The sequence below is a fragment of the Myotis nattereri genome (assembly GCF_964212035.1).
Source record: "Myotis nattereri genome assembly, chromosome: 9".
Classification (NCBI taxonomy): Eukaryota; Metazoa; Chordata; class Mammalia; order Chiroptera; family Vespertilionidae; genus Myotis; species Myotis nattereri.
Genome location: NC_138084.1, coordinates 24247480 through 24267036, shown reverse-complemented (window position 1 = coordinate 24267036; position 19557 = coordinate 24247480).

Genomic DNA, 19557 nt, shown 5'->3' with positions numbered 1-19557 from the left:
AACAGGGCACACATGCTCAGCCACTAGCGCAGTGGCAGTTTATTGGAGTTATATTTGGTTGCAGAAAGGTGAACAAAATTCTAAGGAATAGTATTGACAAAGAGTTGGAGTTTTCAGAGCAACCCCTTCATACAACTCCATTCATATCACAGTCCATATAAGTTGTGCAGTGCACAGCTGTATGGCCATTTTTTGGTAGCATTAGAATTTCCATACTGAAAATGTCCCAATTCCAAAATACATAGATGAGTGCTGAGTCTTTATGTGCCAGATACTTTCTCATAGATTATCTTATTTAACTAAATTGGGCCACACATCTCAAGAGTCATTCTGGATTCCTCTCTTTCCCCTGCCTTACCCCCAACTCAATAGCAAAATCCTGTTTGACTTACGAAGTGTAATGTGAATCTAATCACTGCTCGGCAGCTACTCTGGTACCACCTTACGCCAAGTCCGCCTCATCCATCACCTGGAGGATCTCAACAGCCCCCTGAACTCTAGTCCTGCCCAGCAGCCAGAGTGTTCTTTGAAAAATGTAAGTCAGATCATGTCACTCACCTACTTGAAACCCTCCAGGCACTTTTTGTCACACTTCAAATATGATGCAATCTGCTTAAGACAGCTTACGCGATCTTGTCCTATTTCCTGCTTCTCTGATTCCATATCCTCATTCTGCTTCTTTGCTCATTGTGCTCTGGCCACATGCGCCACTTGGCTGACCCTGAAGGTCTTCAGATCTATTTCTTCTCTGGGATCTTTGCACTTGCTCTTCTCTTTTATTGGAGTGCTTTTCTCCTAGATCAAATGTCTTTCCATCTTATCATTTTTGATCAAGTATCACCTCCTCAGAGATGACGGCTGTATCTGAAGTAGCTTTCCCAATGAAACCCAGTCACTCACTATCCCCTTAACCTGCTTTATTTTTCTTCAAAGTACTGATTGTTATTGTTTACTCATAGGTTTACTTATTGTGTATGTCCCTTGCTAGCATATAAACGTTATGAAGATAGGGACTTTGTCTTGCTCTCTCTTTTCCCTCTATATGCAGAACAATTCCTAGCACACAGTAGGTACTTAATAAGTGTTTGTGAATAAATGCTCAATAAATTTAATTCTTAGAGCAGGGGTTCTCAAAGTATGGCTCTGGACCATTAGCATCCACATCAATTTGGAAAGTGTTACAATGGCAAATTCTCAGTTTCTAACCTAAAATTACTAAATAAAAAACATGGGCAGTGGGGCCCAGCCATCAATGTTTTAACAGGCTCACCAGGAGATTCGGATGCATATTCAGGTTTGAAAACCACTGCCTTAAAACAAACATGCAATATAGTATTAGGCCTGTTATACAACTAAGAAATTTTAGGGAGGTGACATAGTTCAGACAACTTAAAGAATAAAAAGCATTTATTACCAAATCTCACATTGTAAGCATTCAATAAGAAACAATAATAGTATACATAATGGAATTGTTACCTCCTATGTATTAGGGGCTATATTTAATCTTCACAATAATTCTGTTCCATGGGTGTAAAATGTGTCCATTGGTAAGTTTACTGAGGCTCAGACAGTTTAAGTCATCCAGGATGACCCAGCAAGTCAGACACAGAAAGGTCTGCTTGCTTGCTTGCTTCTTTCCTTTTTTCAAAGAGATCTAACTAAGGACAGATCACTGATGTGGCAGTAGATATGCAAGGAAAATACATTTGGCATTTTCTGAAACAAATGCCAAGTTTCCACACTTGGAAGTGATGAATGGTAGGTCTTGATATCAAGGGAACCCTTGGAAAGGGAACCAGATGCCCTTTCAGCCTGGTGGCTTCAACTCAAGAGACACTGGCCCAAGCTGACCTTGGTAAGCCACAACTTCTCCCCCCTTAGAAACAGGCTGCGTGGCACTTTGGGTGTGGATGACGAAAGCTTGGCTGGGGCACCAGGAAGCATGAATAATCACGGATGCAGCAAATCACATGGGCTCCCCTGCCTTCATGGAAGAGAACTGATGTTTGATGGTGATGGAGAAAAAGATGATGGAAATATATAAACATATACTAGTATACTTCTGAAGTTGAGTCACAGTTGTTCTGGGAACTGCACATCCTGAACACAAACAGATAAAACCCCAAACAGCAAAACCCTAAAATCATGCTACAGCAGTCTGGTCGATTCTACCACAAATTTAAAAAAAAATTGCATTTTACCTTTTCAAAAAATATATATATTTTATTGATTAGAGAGAGGGAGAGAGAGATAGAAACGTCAATGATAAGAGAGAATCATTGATTGGCTGCCTCCTGCCTCCCACTGGGGATTGAGTCTGCAACCCGGGCATGTGTCCTTGACTGGAATCGAATCTGGGACCCTTCAATCAGCAAGCTGATGCTTTATCCACTGAGCAAAATTGGCTGGGGCTAACCATAAATATTGATGGGAAAATTACATTAACTGGCCTTTCCATTTCCTTATTCTTTTCTCTGTTTGGGGTTTTCATAGCAACATAAGTCCATTTCCCACTTTATTATCTATATATATAAAAGCCTAAGTGACCATCCAACCATTTGACCATCTGACCAATAGCTATGATGCACACTGACCACCAGGGGGCAGACACTCAATGCAAGAGCTGCCAAGCTGCGGTGACTTGGCAGCTGCAATTCTCGGGTGATGCATCCGGAACCAGAAAGGAGGGAGCCAGATTCTGGGGTGCATCACCTGAGAACCACCCTCTTGCAATCCAGGATCCCTTGGGGGATGTCAGGGAGCCGGTTTCGGCCTAATCCCCACAGGCCAGGCTGAATTCGTGCACCGGGCCTCTAGTTTTTTAATAATATGGAAGCAAGCATTCATGGGATGAATATGCTTTTAAATCTCTAATGTAAATAAGACCAGTGTTGAATTAATCTCCACTTAAAGTTGGTATCTTTACGGATGTGTATTTATGCTTGGAGGATTTTCCAAGGACCTGACATTGCTTGTAGGCTGCTATTGGCCTAGAATCTAAGGGTGAAATGGGACAGGACACATGGACTTAAAGAAAGCAAAGCCACTGTGCTGGGAGTTAAAAAAAATAAAAAAGGGATATGTCTATTCAGTCCCTACTCAACATTTAGCATATTGTAGACAATTAAAAAATCTATATGGAATGAGTATTTAGATGGTGGATACACAATAAGTATTCAGCAAATATTCTTTGGTTGGATAAAAGACAGAAGAAAGAAAGGACCCCTGCTGTATCTATCATGTAATAGGCATTCAATGAGCATTTCTTGATTAGGAAAGTACTACTACAAGCCTCAGTGCATGTCCAATGAATGTTTGGGCAAATGCTTGGCATGCAGCAGGTAGTAAAAAAAATGACACCAAGATGAATAAGCAGTCAGATGTCCTGCCACACAAATGACATCTGCAAAGTAATGGAAAGACACTGGACCACCTCCTAAGAGCAGGATTCTTGGGTCATGTCCTTTTTTAGTAGGTCTCTATGAATTCCGTAGCATCACCAGAACCTTGAGCTGTTTGTTTATGTGACAATGACCTTGTTTCTTTTCTCACCCCTTCTCCAAGGCACACAGACACATATTTATGCAAACTCACTCACTAAGGCAAGGGTACATTTTAGGCTTCTGACATGTCCACACTCATTAAAGCCACCAGAAAAGTCTTTCTCCTCCACCCTTCCCAAATGCCTAAAGAATGGTTTTGTGTATCCACTTGGATCCACTATGTTGGCCCTCATGGTGGAGTTCTGATATGTTTGGTGCTGTCAGAGCCTGTAACATCTGAATTTCTTTAGATATCTCCCCCCACTATCAAGAAACAAAGCCCATGCAACCAATTATACTCAACTCTCAACAAAAGGACTGTTATGCAAAAGCTTTTCTGAAAAAAAAAATTTCATCTGTGACTTGAGTTTCCTTTAAAACCAAGGTTCTCTCTAAGCTTGATTTTAGTTTTCTTTAGGTCAGGAGATGAACTAGATGTCGCTGGGGGTCTGAAACCTCTTCTCATTGTGAAAGGAGGCATTATCTGCTAGGAGTCTTAATTCTTGGGCAATGGTAATTAGCTCTTTGTGCCTCAGTTTCTTTATGTGTAAAAGGGGTTAATAATAATACCTATTTGATAGGATTGCAATGAGGGTAAAGAGTTATGGCATGGAAAGCACTTGGACCAGTTCATGGCAAGTGCCCAGGTGGTCTATCTTTCCTGAGCACAGAAGTCAAGTTTGGGAGACTCCACAGAGATTGTGGGGTTCCTCATCTTGCCAAGTGGCCTTGGTAGGAGGGAAGGAAGGGTAATGAGGAGATGGCCTGCTGGGGGAGCTCTACTTTCCTGTCATTCAATCTGTGCAGCACACTTGCTTATCTAATGGCTTGGGGCTCCCATGTCATATTTCAGGTAGCAAAAGCTTTCAATTACTGTTTGAAAAGAAAAGAGGTCAAAAAACCATGGGTTTAGCATAACCTTCCATTGTATAGATGAGAAGACTGAGGATTCAGTATCTCTTGATCCCCACACCAATGCTTGCTCTACTGTCCAGCTCTGTTCCCTCCCCTCACTTATCGAGGTTGACTATTCTCATCCTATGGTTATCATCGGGACCCCAGTGGATAAACATGAGAGATATAAGTCAGCTCTCATTTTCCAGTTAAAATGAGTCCAGATTCAATATTTTGTTCAAGGCTATGTAGTAAACAATTCACCTGGATTACAATGTTGGTTTCTTTTATTCATTATTCAAGACTATTTATGGAAGAACTACTACGTTTCAGTCACTTTCAGTCCTATTTCTATTGTACTTTCTATAGTCCTCTGTCCAGCATAGGACTATAACCCCAAGGCATAAAAATTCCCATAATACTCCAAGATTACTTTGCAAGGTTTTGCCCCTCTCATTCCTCTTAAAGATCCAGAAAGATTTAGGAAATCTTTAAGCCTTCTGGGGAAACAACAACAACAACAACAAAAACAACAACAAAAACCCCTCAAAACTCTGGGTTGTAAAGAAGCCAGAATCTACCTTCAACTGGTATCTTCAATTTCTTGGTGTGGCTTCATTCTTTTATAAAATGAAGATGAAAATGCCCATCTCACAGTTGACTGAGATAATGTGTCAAAGCCCTAGGCTTGTGCTGAGGCTTTGCAGAAGAAATTCAGCCAATGAAATCTTCTCTCCTCTCCCCCAGTGAATACACGTCTTTCTGTTTTCCCAGGTCCCTTTAGGGATCTACCCAGACAGTTTGGCTCTACTAAATTCTCTTTCCTGAACTTTTTCCTCAGACCCAGATGAAAATTTTGGTTTGTGTCCTCGCTGCGCAAGGTCTAATCTTCTGGTTGACACAGTGGCTGTGTTTCCTTCCATTGGGTTGTCTTTGATGAACCCTATTATTCGCCTGGTGAGGTAAGCAGGGCAGGCAACATTGTTCCCATTCTTCAGACAATAAACTGAGTTTCAGGGGGGTTAGGTCATGCAGCTCATAGCATCAAGCTAGAATGCAAATCCAGGTTTCTCTGATGCACAGTCCTCTGCTCTACCTGGCAGCCTTTGGCTGACTCTGGTTGAAACCTTCCTGTCTAACCTCTCCCTGCTGCAGGGTCAGTTGTATTTTTGTATTAGACAATTTTAATCGCCTCTCAATGGGTGGTAAAAATACCCGTGAGCGAGGTCACTTCACATAGAGGAGGCTGCCTCCAAGGCCTGGAAATGTGTGGGAGGCAGAGGGAGGGGGTTAGAATGACATTCTGTCCCCCACACCGTGAGTGTCGAGGAGGTGGGACACATCAGGACAAGCGAAGCATAAAGGAAGAGGGAGACTTTCCAAGCATTGCCCTATAAAAACACAGCCGTGACAGAGGAAAGGTTGCTTACAAGGACAAACTTGACATTTCCTTGAGTTTTCAAGGGGAAGGGCTGAGTCACCATGGAAACTCCATCACTCCTCCCCCTTCGCCCTCCTCAGTCCCACAGACCTCTGCATTCCTGAGCGCCTCACCCATCCAGAGAATTGTCTCTTTGCCCACAGCTTCTCACCCAGGCAGGTGAGGTTCCAAACTACTGTTTTAATTTTACCCCCGACCCCCAAGTTTAATGTGTATGACTGCTAACTTGGAGTCATGCACATTAAACTTTAACTTACCAATCTCTTACTTACTCAGAGACTCATGTAACATTTCATCTGCTATTAACAGAGGATCCAACTTAAAGTGGCTTACATGTGTTTGTTTAAAGTCCTATCTGAAATAAGAAGAGGCAGGAAGGGACGTGGTTGCAAGGTTGGTTAACTCAGGGGCTTATCTGTACAGGGTTAGTTTCATCTTTCGTGTCACAGGACTATGGTCTCAAAAAGGCTACCAAGCCTCAGATTTCCTTCATATTCTTTCTAAAAAAAATATTTTTATTGACGTCAGAGAGGAAAGGAGAGTGAAAGAGAGATAGAAACATCAATGGTGAGAGAGAATCACTGATCGGCTGCCTCTTGCACACTCCACACTGGGGATAGAGCCTGCAATCCAGCCATGTGCCCTGCCCGGGAATTGAACCATGACCCCCTGGTTCATAGGTTGACGCTCAACCACTGAGCCATGCCAGCTGGGCTTCATTCACATTCTTAAACAGATGTACCCAAAGGCAGAAAGGGAAGACGTCTTCCTTGTGAGGTCTTTCTTTTTTTAAACCAGGGAATAAAGTCCTCTGGCAGATCATCCCTTCCTCTTCTTTTTCGGTCAGATTGAATCTTGCCCTTCATTCCAACAAGCTGGGACAGCAGGAATGGTATTACTACCACCAACCAGCCTAGATGGATGAAGATTCATCCCCTAGATCTGGGGAGAGGCCCTTCCAGCAAGACGAGACTGCCCAAGGGGAATACCCCTAAATGAAATTAGGGCGTGGTAGCAAAGAAGGAGGAGGAAATAAAGGCAGCTGATAGATGACTAGATATATCTTCTGCAATATTACCTAATATTACCCAAGACTGTTGTAAAGATTAAATGAGATATGTGGAAAATATTGTGCATGGTTCTTGGTGGATAGTACTAGTAAATCTCAATGTCACCTTCTCTGCTCCTATTTTTATCCCATCTTCTACTTGCTATTCCTTAAATTGGCTCCCAGCCTTAACCTATATTCTCTGTTTAGAACAACCCCCTTCTTTTTCAAAAACTGTCTTACTCTGTTCTGCTGCTTTAATAGAATTCCATAAACAGGGTGGTTTATAAACAACAGAAATTTATTTCTCACAGAGCTGGAGGCTGGGAAGTCCAAGATCAAGGTGCCATCACATTCAAGTGTTTGGTGAGCACCTGCTTCCTGGTTAATAGATGCATGTCCTCCTGCTATGTCTTCACATGGCCAAAAGGAGAAGGGAGCTCTCTAGGGCCTCTTTATAATCCCATTCCCCAGGGCTCCACCTTTATGATAATCACCTCCCAAAGGTTCTACCTAGATAACCATCATTGTGGAGATTAGGTTTCAACATATACATTTTTTGGGGGGACACAATCATTGTGTTGATAGCAGCTACCAATACTCAACAGCCTATCTCAAATGTCAAATATACAATGAAGTCTTCCTTAAATTCTCAATCCTCCAAGGTATATTTGTTCTTTGACTATGATTTTATCACACGTTGCCTTGTATTTATGTATTTTCTGAGACTCCCTACAGTGTGAGCTTTTTGAGTCTTAGATTAGATTTCATTAATCCCTAAATCCTTTGAATAACCTTCTAGCAGACCTCACAAAAAATAGGTACTCAGGAAATATATGTGGAATTAAATCAAATGCATTTTGTTAAAAGCTGCTACCCTGGCTTCCCAGTTCTAGGTCTCCAATATCAGTCAGGACTATGGCAAATCCTTTTGTTTCTTATTGTGGTAAAATATACAGAACATGAAATTTACTATCTTAACCAGTTTTATGTGTACAGTTTAGTAGCAGTGGGTACATTCACATCATTGTGCAGCCATCACCACCATTCATCTTCAGAACTTTTTTATCTTCCCAAACTGAAACTCTGTATCCATTAAACAGTAACTCCCTGGGGAATCCCCCCCTTCTCCCTTCTATTTTCCGGCAACTACTATTCAATTTTCTGTCTGTAAAAATTTACTGTAGATACATCATTAAGTGGAATCAGACAGTATTTGTCCTTTTGTGTCTGGTTTACTTCACTTAGCGTAATAGCTTCAAGGTTCATCTATGGCATAGCCTGTGTCAAGTTTCATTCCTTTTTAAGGCTAATATTTTATTGTATGTATATATCACATTTTGTTTACCCATTAATCTGTTGATGGACATTTGGGTTGTTTCCACCTTTTGGCTATTATGAATAGTGCTGTTATGGCCCTACCTAGTTTGGCTCAGTGGATAGAATGTTGCCCTGCGGGCTGAAGGGTTCCAGGTTCAATTCCGCTCAAGGGCACATGCCTGGATTGTGGGCTTGGTCCCCAGTAGGGGGCATGCAGGAGGCAGCCGATCAATGATTCTCATCATTGATGTTTCAATCTCTCTCCCTTTCCCTTCCTCTCTGAAATCAATAAAAATATATATGGGGGGGGGGAAAAAGTCTTGCTTGTAAGGCTACTCTTCTTCCGAAAAAAATTAAAAAAAAAGCGCTATTATAAACATTGGTGAACATATATCTGTTCAAGTCCCCACTTTCAATTCTTTTAGGGCAAAAGTGGAATTGCTGGACCATCCGGTAATTCTGTTTAATTTTGTGAAGAACCACCAAACCATTTTCCACAGTGGCTGCACCACTGGCACATTCTTTTAACTTGTCTCAGTGCCACAGCTTATATGAGTTCTAGCCTCAAAAATGAAATTGAGGAACCTGATTTCCAATCACAAATTCCCAGGAACATGTGATTGCCCTGTAGGTCTGGTGTGCATCTTGGATGAAACTGGGATTGGGAGGCTGTGGGAAGCTCTTGAGGCACAAATACAGTGGCTGAGAGTAGATAGGAAGATCCTTAGAGAAAGAGGGCTCATGTGGTTTCTGTAGATCCACCAAACAAGTGTTCACCGCACACGCAAAATTAACACTCAGTTTGGCTACTTGAAGTTCAATGTTAAACCTATGATTTCTTCTTGGCTGTCCAAGGGGGCCTCCCATTCTCTAATCTGAAGTCCCGCCAAGAAATTGGGTTAAGGGAAACCTCAGACCAAGTAAGTGTCCCTTCCAAGTCAAAATATTTCAGACACTCCAGATGCCATTCTCTTTCGAGAAGGGAGCAGAGTCCATACTGGACGGGAGGACTGGTCCTTGGCAAGGTTACAGAGTCATGAAAGATGACCTGTCATTACAACAACTCTGTAAATGTGTTTTGCCAGCACGAAAGGGGGGAAAACCCACAAAAGAAGAGGAAGAAGAAAATGTCTTTAACATTTTGACCACTGAAGTCTTGTCATCCATCAGGACCTGGCCCCCTGCCACCCACCCACTTGGCCCGCTACTGGACCAGAAATGATGAACATAAGTCACTGTGGTTTTTCTGGTTTTTTAAAAATAGAAGAAAAGAGATTTGGCTAGAATGTGGCATGTCTGGGTTTCCAGATACATCTTCTTCTCCAGGGAAATGAAGGCCCCAGTTCATGCTATTGTAGATCTTATTACAGGGGTCTCCCAAATCCCAAGGTTATTATTCCCCAGAGAGCACAGAAAGATAACTTTGCTTGGCTTATCACTTTTTATGATTATAAGTGTAGTAAATTCTCACTCTTTTTTTTTTTTTTAAAAAAACAACTTTTCAGAAATGAATGACTTACAAAATAAGAATTCTCCATAATCTTTTTTTTTAATTTTTTTTATTTTATTGATTTTTTACAGAGAGGAAGGGAGAGAGATAGAGAGTTAGAAACATCGATGAGAGAGAAACATCGATCAGCTGCCTCCTGCACATCTCCTACTGGAGATATGCCCGCAACCCAGGTACATGCCCTTGACCGGAATCGAACCTGGGACCTTTCAGTCCACAGGCTGATGCTCTATCCACTGAGCCAAACCGGTTTCAGCGAATTCTCCATAATCTTATTCAACAGACAGAACCATTGGAAATGGTTCAGCTTAATATTCTTCTAATACACAAATGCTAATATAAGTAAAGACATACTTTTCCTACATATAATTATTTTTTTTTTTTTACCTAAATGGGTTAATGCAATAATGTAGCTCTGCAATTCTTTTCTCATAACAATAAAACTCAGACATCTTCCCAGATAGTACCTGGAACTCTTACTCATTCTTTACAGCCAGCACAAGTTTCTATTGTGTGGATGAACTTTATTCAGGTCCCATTTACAGCTATGCAGGAAGTGAGAAAAATATTTAATAGTCATATTTTTTTCTCATTCTCTTGCTTTTTTTGCTTCCCATGTCTATAATATTTTATTGGTCAAAGGTGACTTTTGGATCAAAAGTCAGAGTGGCTTCTGTCCACTATAGTGGCTGTGTGGTTGCTTTAAAATTAGCATCTCTTTTAGGTACTCATTGTGATGTTCAATTATTTGATTATTTATCATCAGATTAAAGATATTACCCTTCATCAAACAGTAATAGAATGCCCGCAGCCCTACAGAATTCTAAGAGGGACTCCGGAGCTGTAGATCTGGGTAGAATCAGGCATCAGGGTCAGAGAGCTGCATCTGTAGTTGCTGAGCTGCCTTTCGATTTTTCCCCCCTTGTTTGGTTTCCATGGGAATTGGTGATGTGCATGGTGTGTGTGTATGTATTTGTGTGTGTGCGCATGTGTATGTGGTTTGCATGAGTGTGTGTCTGGGCAAAAAGCCTGGGTAAGAATAAACTCCCCAGAGCAAATGCTGATCTGTGCAAAGCCCCAAGAGGCAGGCAGGTGGAATTTTGGGGTTCCTGAGTAGCAGGAAAAGTGACCCTAGTAAATTATGACAAAGCTTAGGAAAAAGCTTAGATGCTATTTCTGTGGTTTTTATAAATTTGGAAAATTGATTCGTTTGCCAGTGAGATGATGCCTTGGGCATCTCTGATTAATTACATGACACTAGGCCCCTTTGTGACAGATGTTGTGACTTCCGAGTAACATGCTGTTGAATAAAACAGAAGATCCTGGAAAAACCTCTGACAGTCTTTATTATTTACACCTTGCTCGTGCCACAAATGTTGAAAAAGAGATTTGATTTAAGATGGATTCTGGATTGCCTGTGTGTGAGTGTGTGTGTGTGGGCGGGGGGTGGGGGGGTTAAATTGGGAGGTGTGATTGGAGATGGGGAGGCTGAGGATTTAGGATCGATTCAAAACATCTTGCCATTGCTTTCAGAACACTGTTGTCTGTAGTTATAGAAATGTTAGGCTGTGTTACTTAAGAAAGGCAGCCTTAGAGACGCTTTTCTTGCTCAAGTGCTAATTTAAGCACAGCGTGGTTTCCCGAGTATAAATACAGATTTAGTGTGTACTCTAGCCTGCTCAATATAGGACCATGTAGCTGCAAAAGCCACCTTGTCCTCAGTCTCACATTGCTGGGTGCTGGCTAGAACGGTCAGTCTCACGGTTTTGCCTTTTTGTGGGGATAGGGATTGTCTCCTAGGGACCAATGAGACCATTACACCCTTTGTGATAATGGCTTCAATTCTTTATAGTAAATTGCCCTTTAAGTGTATGAAGTTCCCTCAATCCATGAGGGAGGGTAGGCATGGATTTATTATCCCTGTCTTCACAGTAGGGAAAATGGGGTCAGGAGTGGTAAGCAGAAGCCAGGTGTTATGGTTATTAGAAACAAGGGCTCTGGAGCCAGAGAACTGGGTTCAAATCCAAGCTTCTGTTCTTTTACTGATGTGACCTAGGGCAAGTTATTGAATTTCTCTGCCCTTTAGTTCCCTTTTCCATAACTTGAGGATAGTAGTTTCTACTCTAGAGGGGTTATTACGAGATGAAGTAAAATAAGACATATTAAGCATTTAGTAGAGCTCTTGGCACATAAGAAGCCCTTGGCAAATATAGAAACTCTTAATAATAATGTATTCAGGGACACAAAGATAGTAAGCCATGAAACAGGACTAGAGTTTGAATTGAACTCTGAGCTTTGTCTACACCAAATAGCATGTTCCAAGACTTTCTTGGGGTCTTCCCTATTGGAACAATCTAGAACCACCCCTTTGTGAAAGCTGCAGTTTGAAATGGACTGATTTTGCCACTGTGGGGCTATTTGGGAAAGTAAATAGTGCAGAACGAGCAAACACATTATGAACCCCTATTAAGGGGCAGGCAGGTTGACAATGCTATCTCATTTTATCAGCACACTTTTGCCATTACAAAGAGGAAGAATAAAAGGCTCAGGATAAACAATTTGCCCAAGGTCATGTAGCTAGTATGAGGCAGAGGACACCAAGATCCAGAGCTGCCCAACACCAAAGCCATCTTTTTACTGCTCCAAACAAGGGCCATAGTAAACGGACCTGCACTTTTCGGAGGAGGCACAAATTTGGGCTGAGAAGGTGTGGGCTGTATTTGATTTGCCTGCCTGCTCAAAAGACTACTTCCTTAGTCTGATCCCATGGACTATTTCAGGGCTGCCATGTCATTCAGCACCCCCCTCCCCACCCCCTGGAGAGCTCTGAAGAATGTGCAAAGAGAAAAAGAAATCCAAGAAATCTATTATTGGCACTCACCCTCAATTTGCTATTATGACGTCCATCCTGCAAAGAAGTGCTTATACCCTTATAAGGTTCCCAGCATCAATTTAGCTATGTTATCTCCCAGTAGATGATACAAAATGCAATCTCAGTAGCATACGGCAAAGAGAGGTGGGAGAGTTTCTTGGCTGGGGAATGAGAGAGAAATGAAAAAGGGCCTACTATGCTGAGTCACTAAGGCAAAGCAGCTTACTATGGACCACATTCAGGCCTGAGCCAAGATGCCGCAGCAAGTCAGATACTGGCTGGGGCGGCTGAAATGTTCCTCTTTGGAAACGCCTCTTCTAAGAAGTCACAGCCAGAAAAAAAAGGGGAAAAATGCCAACATCCTGAACATTTTAAGTTCATCAGTTATATTTTTACACAGTTAAATCAAGCACAAAACCAGAAAAAAAGAAAGTCATGTTTCCACCAGCTTTCCTCGAGCCTCCCCCAACACAGCCGGATGCCTTTGCTCTCTCCCTTTGTCACCATACTAATCCAGCTACCATTACTGTGTGATGCTCACTCAGGAGCCAGACACTGGGCTCAGAGGTCAAATGCCTTCTCTCACTGAATCCTTGCAAAAATCCCATGGAGTAGGTACATTTATCATCCTCATTCTAGAGATGGAGGAACTGCTGCTTAGAGATGTTGATAATCTGATCAAATTTCAGAATTTGAGAGTCAGAACCAGAATTAGATTTTTTCTGACCCCAGAGATGGAACACTTAATTGCTATGTACCACTATCTCATCACTGAAGCTGAAAGAGACAAGAAATCTTAAATTTCAGAGGTCCCAAACCTGACTTATTATCAGAATAACTTGGTGAGCTTAAAGCAAAACAAATACCATCCTTCCAACAAAACAAAACAGGAAAAAAAGAAAGAAAGAAAGAAAGAAAGAAAGAAAGAAAGAAAGAAAGAAAGAAAGAAAGAAAGAAAAACACCCTATGGATTCCTGGACTGGAACCTTCTTTGCTCTGAAAGGTCTTTACACAGAAGCTTTTGGTTGGATCCTGAAAAGTCATATTTGTGCTCCTCCTCTTGTGATTCTAATAAAGACCCAAGTTAGGAAAGCATGGATTTTATCTAGTCCATTTATTTACACAGCAGGAGCTATTTGAATAATGGTTTCCTGCCCATGGAAGTACATCAAGTTGGTGTCAGACCAGAACCTGATTCCTGGTCCTCTCTCCATATTACCACATCCATCAATTGATTAATGAACTGATAATATATGTGATCAAATAATTAATTCATTAATTCTATGGACTTGACATGTTTTCAAGGGAGGAAAACACAGTGGGATCTGGGATATTAACAAGAACCATATTCATCAGGGAAGTTTCTAGGATTTGGAGAGTTGGGGAAATCACAGATCAAACTCCAGGTATTTTCAGAAAGAGGAAGAATTGCTGAAAGCATGGGTATGGGAATGAGAATGCTCTATCAGGACATGAGAATGTCCCCATCAGAGGAGCTCGCTGGTTCTAGAAGAGGAAGCGCTAGACAGTGATAGCGAACCTTTTGAGCTCAGCGTGTCAGCATTTTAAAAAACCCTAACTTAACTCTGATGCCATGTCACATATAGAAATTTTTTTGATATTTGCAACCATAGTAAAACAAAGATTTATATTTTTGATATTTATTTTATATATTTAAATGCCATTTAACAAAGAGAAAATCAATCAAAAAAAATGAGTTCGTGTGTCACCTCTGACACGCGTGTCATAGGTTCGCCATCACTGCACTAGGAGATGAGTTCTACAGGAAAATGGAAATGAGGACTGTGCAGGTGAACAGGCTAGATAGTATGTGCTGTCCTCATCCGTGGAAGCTGGTGCATAGACATCATGGGTAAGCAGATACCCAACCAGGTTGTACATCTAATCAACTGAGTCATTTAGAATTTACTTGGGTGGTTGAAGTAGTGTGTCTAGGGTCCAGTTGTGACAGAAGTGGTGGGGCAGAGGCTGTGTCCAGTGTCTACGCAGATTATGCCTGAGATGTGCCCTTGGCCATGAATGTGGCCACTCATTCCTTAACCCTTGCCCTTTGCCTGAACTAGGATCTCCAGCCTTCCCACTGTGGTTGGGAGCCACTCAATGCCGGACCAATACATTTCTCTGCTGTTTCACTTAGCCAAAGTCTGTTCATATCCTTTGCAATCAAGAATCTTGACCTGCGTGCCTCCTTACACTGAAGCCTACTGCCTCCCTGCTAAATTTCTCAACAATTTTGTTTGACCTTTTCCAAGCTTTTCTCAAACAACAACCCACCCAAGAGGCTGATTCAAAGTTTTCACTTTATTTAATATTTATTGGTGAGGTACTATCACTCCCATTTTTAAAGATGTGAAAACCTAGGCTACTAGAAACAAGTAAGAGCACCTGAGTTCAAATCCTCTCTCTGATACTTAGTTCTGTGATTTTAGGAGAATCTTTCGATCTCTCTGAATCTTTATTTACTTGTCTTTGAAAGGGAGCCTGTGACTACCTATCTCCAAGGGTTGTTGAGAGGATGAAATGTAAGGCAAAATATTCCATATGTTATAAAATGTATCCTAAAGTTATCATCATTGTGACCCTATCCCTCAGATAATCTCTTGCATTTTAATTCACATTAAAAGCTGTATTCAAAAAAACTTATAGCCTAATACCGTCTACCAATGACATCCAAGCCAAAATGTAAAAATTGGATAATTCTGAACAAAATTGGTTTTCAGCTACATTTTTTCTTAATATGTTTTTATTGATTTCAGAGAGAAGAAGAGAGAAGGAGAGAGAGATAGAAACATCAATGATGCAAGAGAATCATCAATTGGCTGCCTCCTGCACACTCCCCTTCCCCCCTCAACTGGAGATCGAGCCTGCAACCCAAGCATGTGTCCCAACTGGGAATCAAACCCCCACCTCCTGGTTTATGGGTCAGTGCTCAACCACTGAGCCACACCTGCTGGGCTTCACCTACATTTTGATTCCAGCCTGTCAATGGTTTGTTTTGTTGTTCCTGATGGGTTATTTTGTTTGAGTTATGGCTCTTGTATAGTAATAGTGGGATGAAGGCATCTCTTCTGAGGAGGATGAGATGGTACTATGTCCCTAAAACATTTTCCCTAAAATATATCTGGTAATATAAAGAAAAACTACCCCTTAATTGCAGACTCATGAGGCATGACCCTACCAAAAATAATAAAGCTATCATTTAAGACACTAATACCATTCATAAGGGCGCCACTTTCAGGATCTCATCTAACCCTAATTACTTTTCAAAGGTTTCATCTCCTAATAGCATTACATTTGGAGATAGGGGTTCCACAAATTAATTCTAGGGGGACACAAACATTCAGTCCACAACACTCTCACATACACATTTTTATCAAAGTTCTTTCTCATCATTGATGTTTCTACCTCTCTCTCCCTCTCACTTCTTCTCTGAAATCAATAAAAATACATTTTAAAAATCAATAAAAAGTGTTTATTTTTATAGAGGTTTAATCTGCTCCTTGCTTATTCCACCATGATTGGTCATAGCTGCTTATTCAGAATAGTTCCTCTGTCTTCTTCTTCTCAGCCCCTCAGATACTGAAAGAATCTCTCTTGTCCTCATCCTTTCTTCTCTTTTCCAGATTAAAGAGACCAGTACTAGAACAGTTTCTCGTATAATAGGATTTCCAGCAACCTGGCCATCACCCTTTAATTTTGACACGTTCTGGTTTGATCGGGTCCCTCTTGAAAAGGGATTCTCTTCACTGGACCTAATACTACACACCTGTGTTTTCTGATTAGCACAGGAGCCAATGGATGATTACATTCCAGAAATTACAAACCATGGCATTTCCTAATTATTGACCACTTATTATGTGCCAGACTCCATGGTGGAGTTTGGTACTTTGCATACACCAAAACTTCTCAAAGTTTCTGCTGAAGTGCCCAGAAGACAGGGAAAGTGAGTGTGTATTCCCAAGGAACCGGTAGTATAGACCAGGCAGCAGCTGTCTGTGTCTTGAAAGTTCTTTACCACTTTGAGCTTTCAAAAGGGCAACCGATTTTTCTAACTCAATAATAGATCTCTGTTTGGCTTAATATAAAAATAAGTTGTGAATGATTTGCCATGGAGTAAAATAAAAACCCTGGGAACACGCCTTGTATTTATGCCATGGCCTCCTATACTCCCAAGCATACTGCCAAATACTCCTAGGAATTTGCCAACCTAATCCAAGAAGTGTAACCATACATTATCTTTAGTACTTACAACAACCAGTCAAGAGAAGCATACTTGGGGACAGCTCAAGAAACACTGGCTCAGATGTAACTTGCCCAGGCTCTCAAAGATAGTAAGCTGAACCTGGCTTTGAATCTAAACCTGTGAAGTCCTTTCCCCTACACTTTGGGTTACTTTTGGAGAGTGGATATGAATGCCTATCTCAGAAATTACACGTGTGAGTCTCCTGGATAGCAGTTGCAGATTCCACTCCAGAACACTTTTGAGCCAGCCTGATTCACAGATACAAGCATCCTTCTCTGTGAGCTCAGCCCAAGTTTATGTGTGGTGCTGCTGGCTATTGGACATCTTGGCTTAGTTAGTTTTCATAGCCCTGGGCACAGCCACAGCAGCTAGCCTTGCTGACCAAGGGAGCCCTGGAACTGATTGGACCCAGTTGCTGGTAATCAGCTGTCCTGTGTATCAGACAACAGAACAGGTGCAGGGCAATGCTATAGGCTGGTCCTTCTCATGGCTCACAAGGCTAGCGGCACCAAGCCCAGTAGGCCCCTTACCTCCCTGCATCCCTTGACAGTTCACACTGGCTTCACCTGGCCGTTGGTCTGGACCTCTAGCACTGTGCATTTTCCAAGGCACCACTTTGGTGCCTGCTTAATGTCTGAGGGTGCTGAAGGTCACATCACTAACAAAAGTCTCTTAATAAGGGAACAGGGTCAAATAGTGGATTAGCATTAGTTCTTTGAAGTCGAACTTCCTGGGTTCAGACTTCACTCTTGTAGATGCTGACCCTTGGAGAAGTTATATACCCTTTTTAATCTTCAGCTCTTTCATCTAGATAGTAACTAAGCAACTAGGGTTCTGGTGAGAACCAAATAATATAATGTGTATATATCAGCTGGTACATAGCAAGTGCACAGTAAATGTTAGCCCTTAGTAACGTGTAATTAACAAATCACTTACTTTTCCCAGGTAGTGTCATGTGAAAAGGAGAACTACATATAGGCCCATGTGATTTTGCATGTGATGTTACAGAGAAGCACCAGAGGAGAAAGCTGTTCTATTGTTGCCTTGAGTCTAAGCTTGGGAAAATCTTTCTCTTCTCAGGCCTCAGCTTCCACCTGCAAAATGAGGGCTCACTGAAGTCCTTCTGCGGCTCATATTTCAGGCCCCCAGTTTTCAGTAACTAATAAGCCATCGGGAATGAGATTTGGGGAATTCATGTTAGATATACATGCTGCTCCGTGCTAAGAGTTTCCTAATCTCGCAGCTTCTCTCCTGAGCAAACTGCATGGGTGGTGGGGGCTAGGGAGGGCCTATGCTTGAGGCATATGAGGCATAAGAACATTCAATTCAAGAACAGACATTCTGGGGACAAAAGTGTGCATTTTAAATTAGAATTCCAACAGAGAGATGGAAAATGGAAATGGCTTTATTCTTATGATCATAAAGTTAAGTGTCACAGAGTTGTGACTAATTCACAGGTAATATTAGCTCCAGAGCTGAGCTTTCAGGAAATGGATACGCATATATGCTATATTTAATGTCTGCTTTTTCCCCTGGCTGGCTAGAGCCTCAGGTGAGCCTTGCTCATGGGCAGGTAGGGAATTTCCTTGCGGTGTTGACTGCTGCTGCAGCTTTATAGTCCCTTTACTCCATGAAAAGAGGTAGAGGAGCCAAGACAAAGGTGCATGATGGGACAGAAATTGAGCTCAGAAGAATTTAAGGCTTTATGGCCAAATTCAGACTCTGAAAGTCTAGGCTCTGGTTGTCACTGGGATTTGTGTTGGGTACTTTTTCTGTAAGGGAATCTGGCCAACTTGTTTCCTTTCTGTCATCTGAAGTATACAGGCATCTCCACATTAGGTAAGCAAGCCATCAAATGCTCATCTGGCCAATGAGAAGGGGAAGGACTGAAGATCTATGGGGAGCCAGTGAGACATCACACACTAGGCTTCTTGGTTAACATATTTTTTTTTCATTAATCTTTGCAGCATCCTATGAGATAGGTGTTGCAGTCCCCACTTCATAATTAAGAAAATAAGGTCCTGAGAGATTAAGGAGCTTGCCAAAGTTTAGGCAGATAAGAAATGACAAACCCGGTATTTGGACAGAGATTCATCTGATTGTAGAATATTTGTTTTTTTCTAGAAAACCACACTTCTAGATCAGCATCATCTTCTTAGCCATGGGTCGGGATATATTTAACTTTCAGTTAGTTCCCTACAGCTCTTCAGTCATTGCTTGTTTTCCAGCTCCATAATCTCCCTTGGTCTATTTTAGAAGGTCATTATAGAGAATATTAAATTCAATTAGAATAAATTGAACATGTATCATGTGACACTATGCCAGGCCCTAACAGGCTAAAGTTAAGTTTCTAATATTCAAATGCAAAGGGAGAATATAAATTAATTAATATTATACAAAGCAAGAAAAATATGCCCAAGGTGAAATATTATTATATTTTACAATGCAAATTATTAAAGCAGGAACTCCCACTCTAAAGCTCAAGACAGCCATGACTAATTAATTACAGACCTCCTTCTCTGATAGCCTGAATGAAACCTCCAAATTCTTATGGTCTTCCTCAGGAAGCGATTACCAATTAATTTGGAACCTCTTTGTCATTTCTGTGTTATAAGGAAGCAATTCATTTGGCTTGAAGAAACAATAAAACTTGCTTGTAAGAGGTT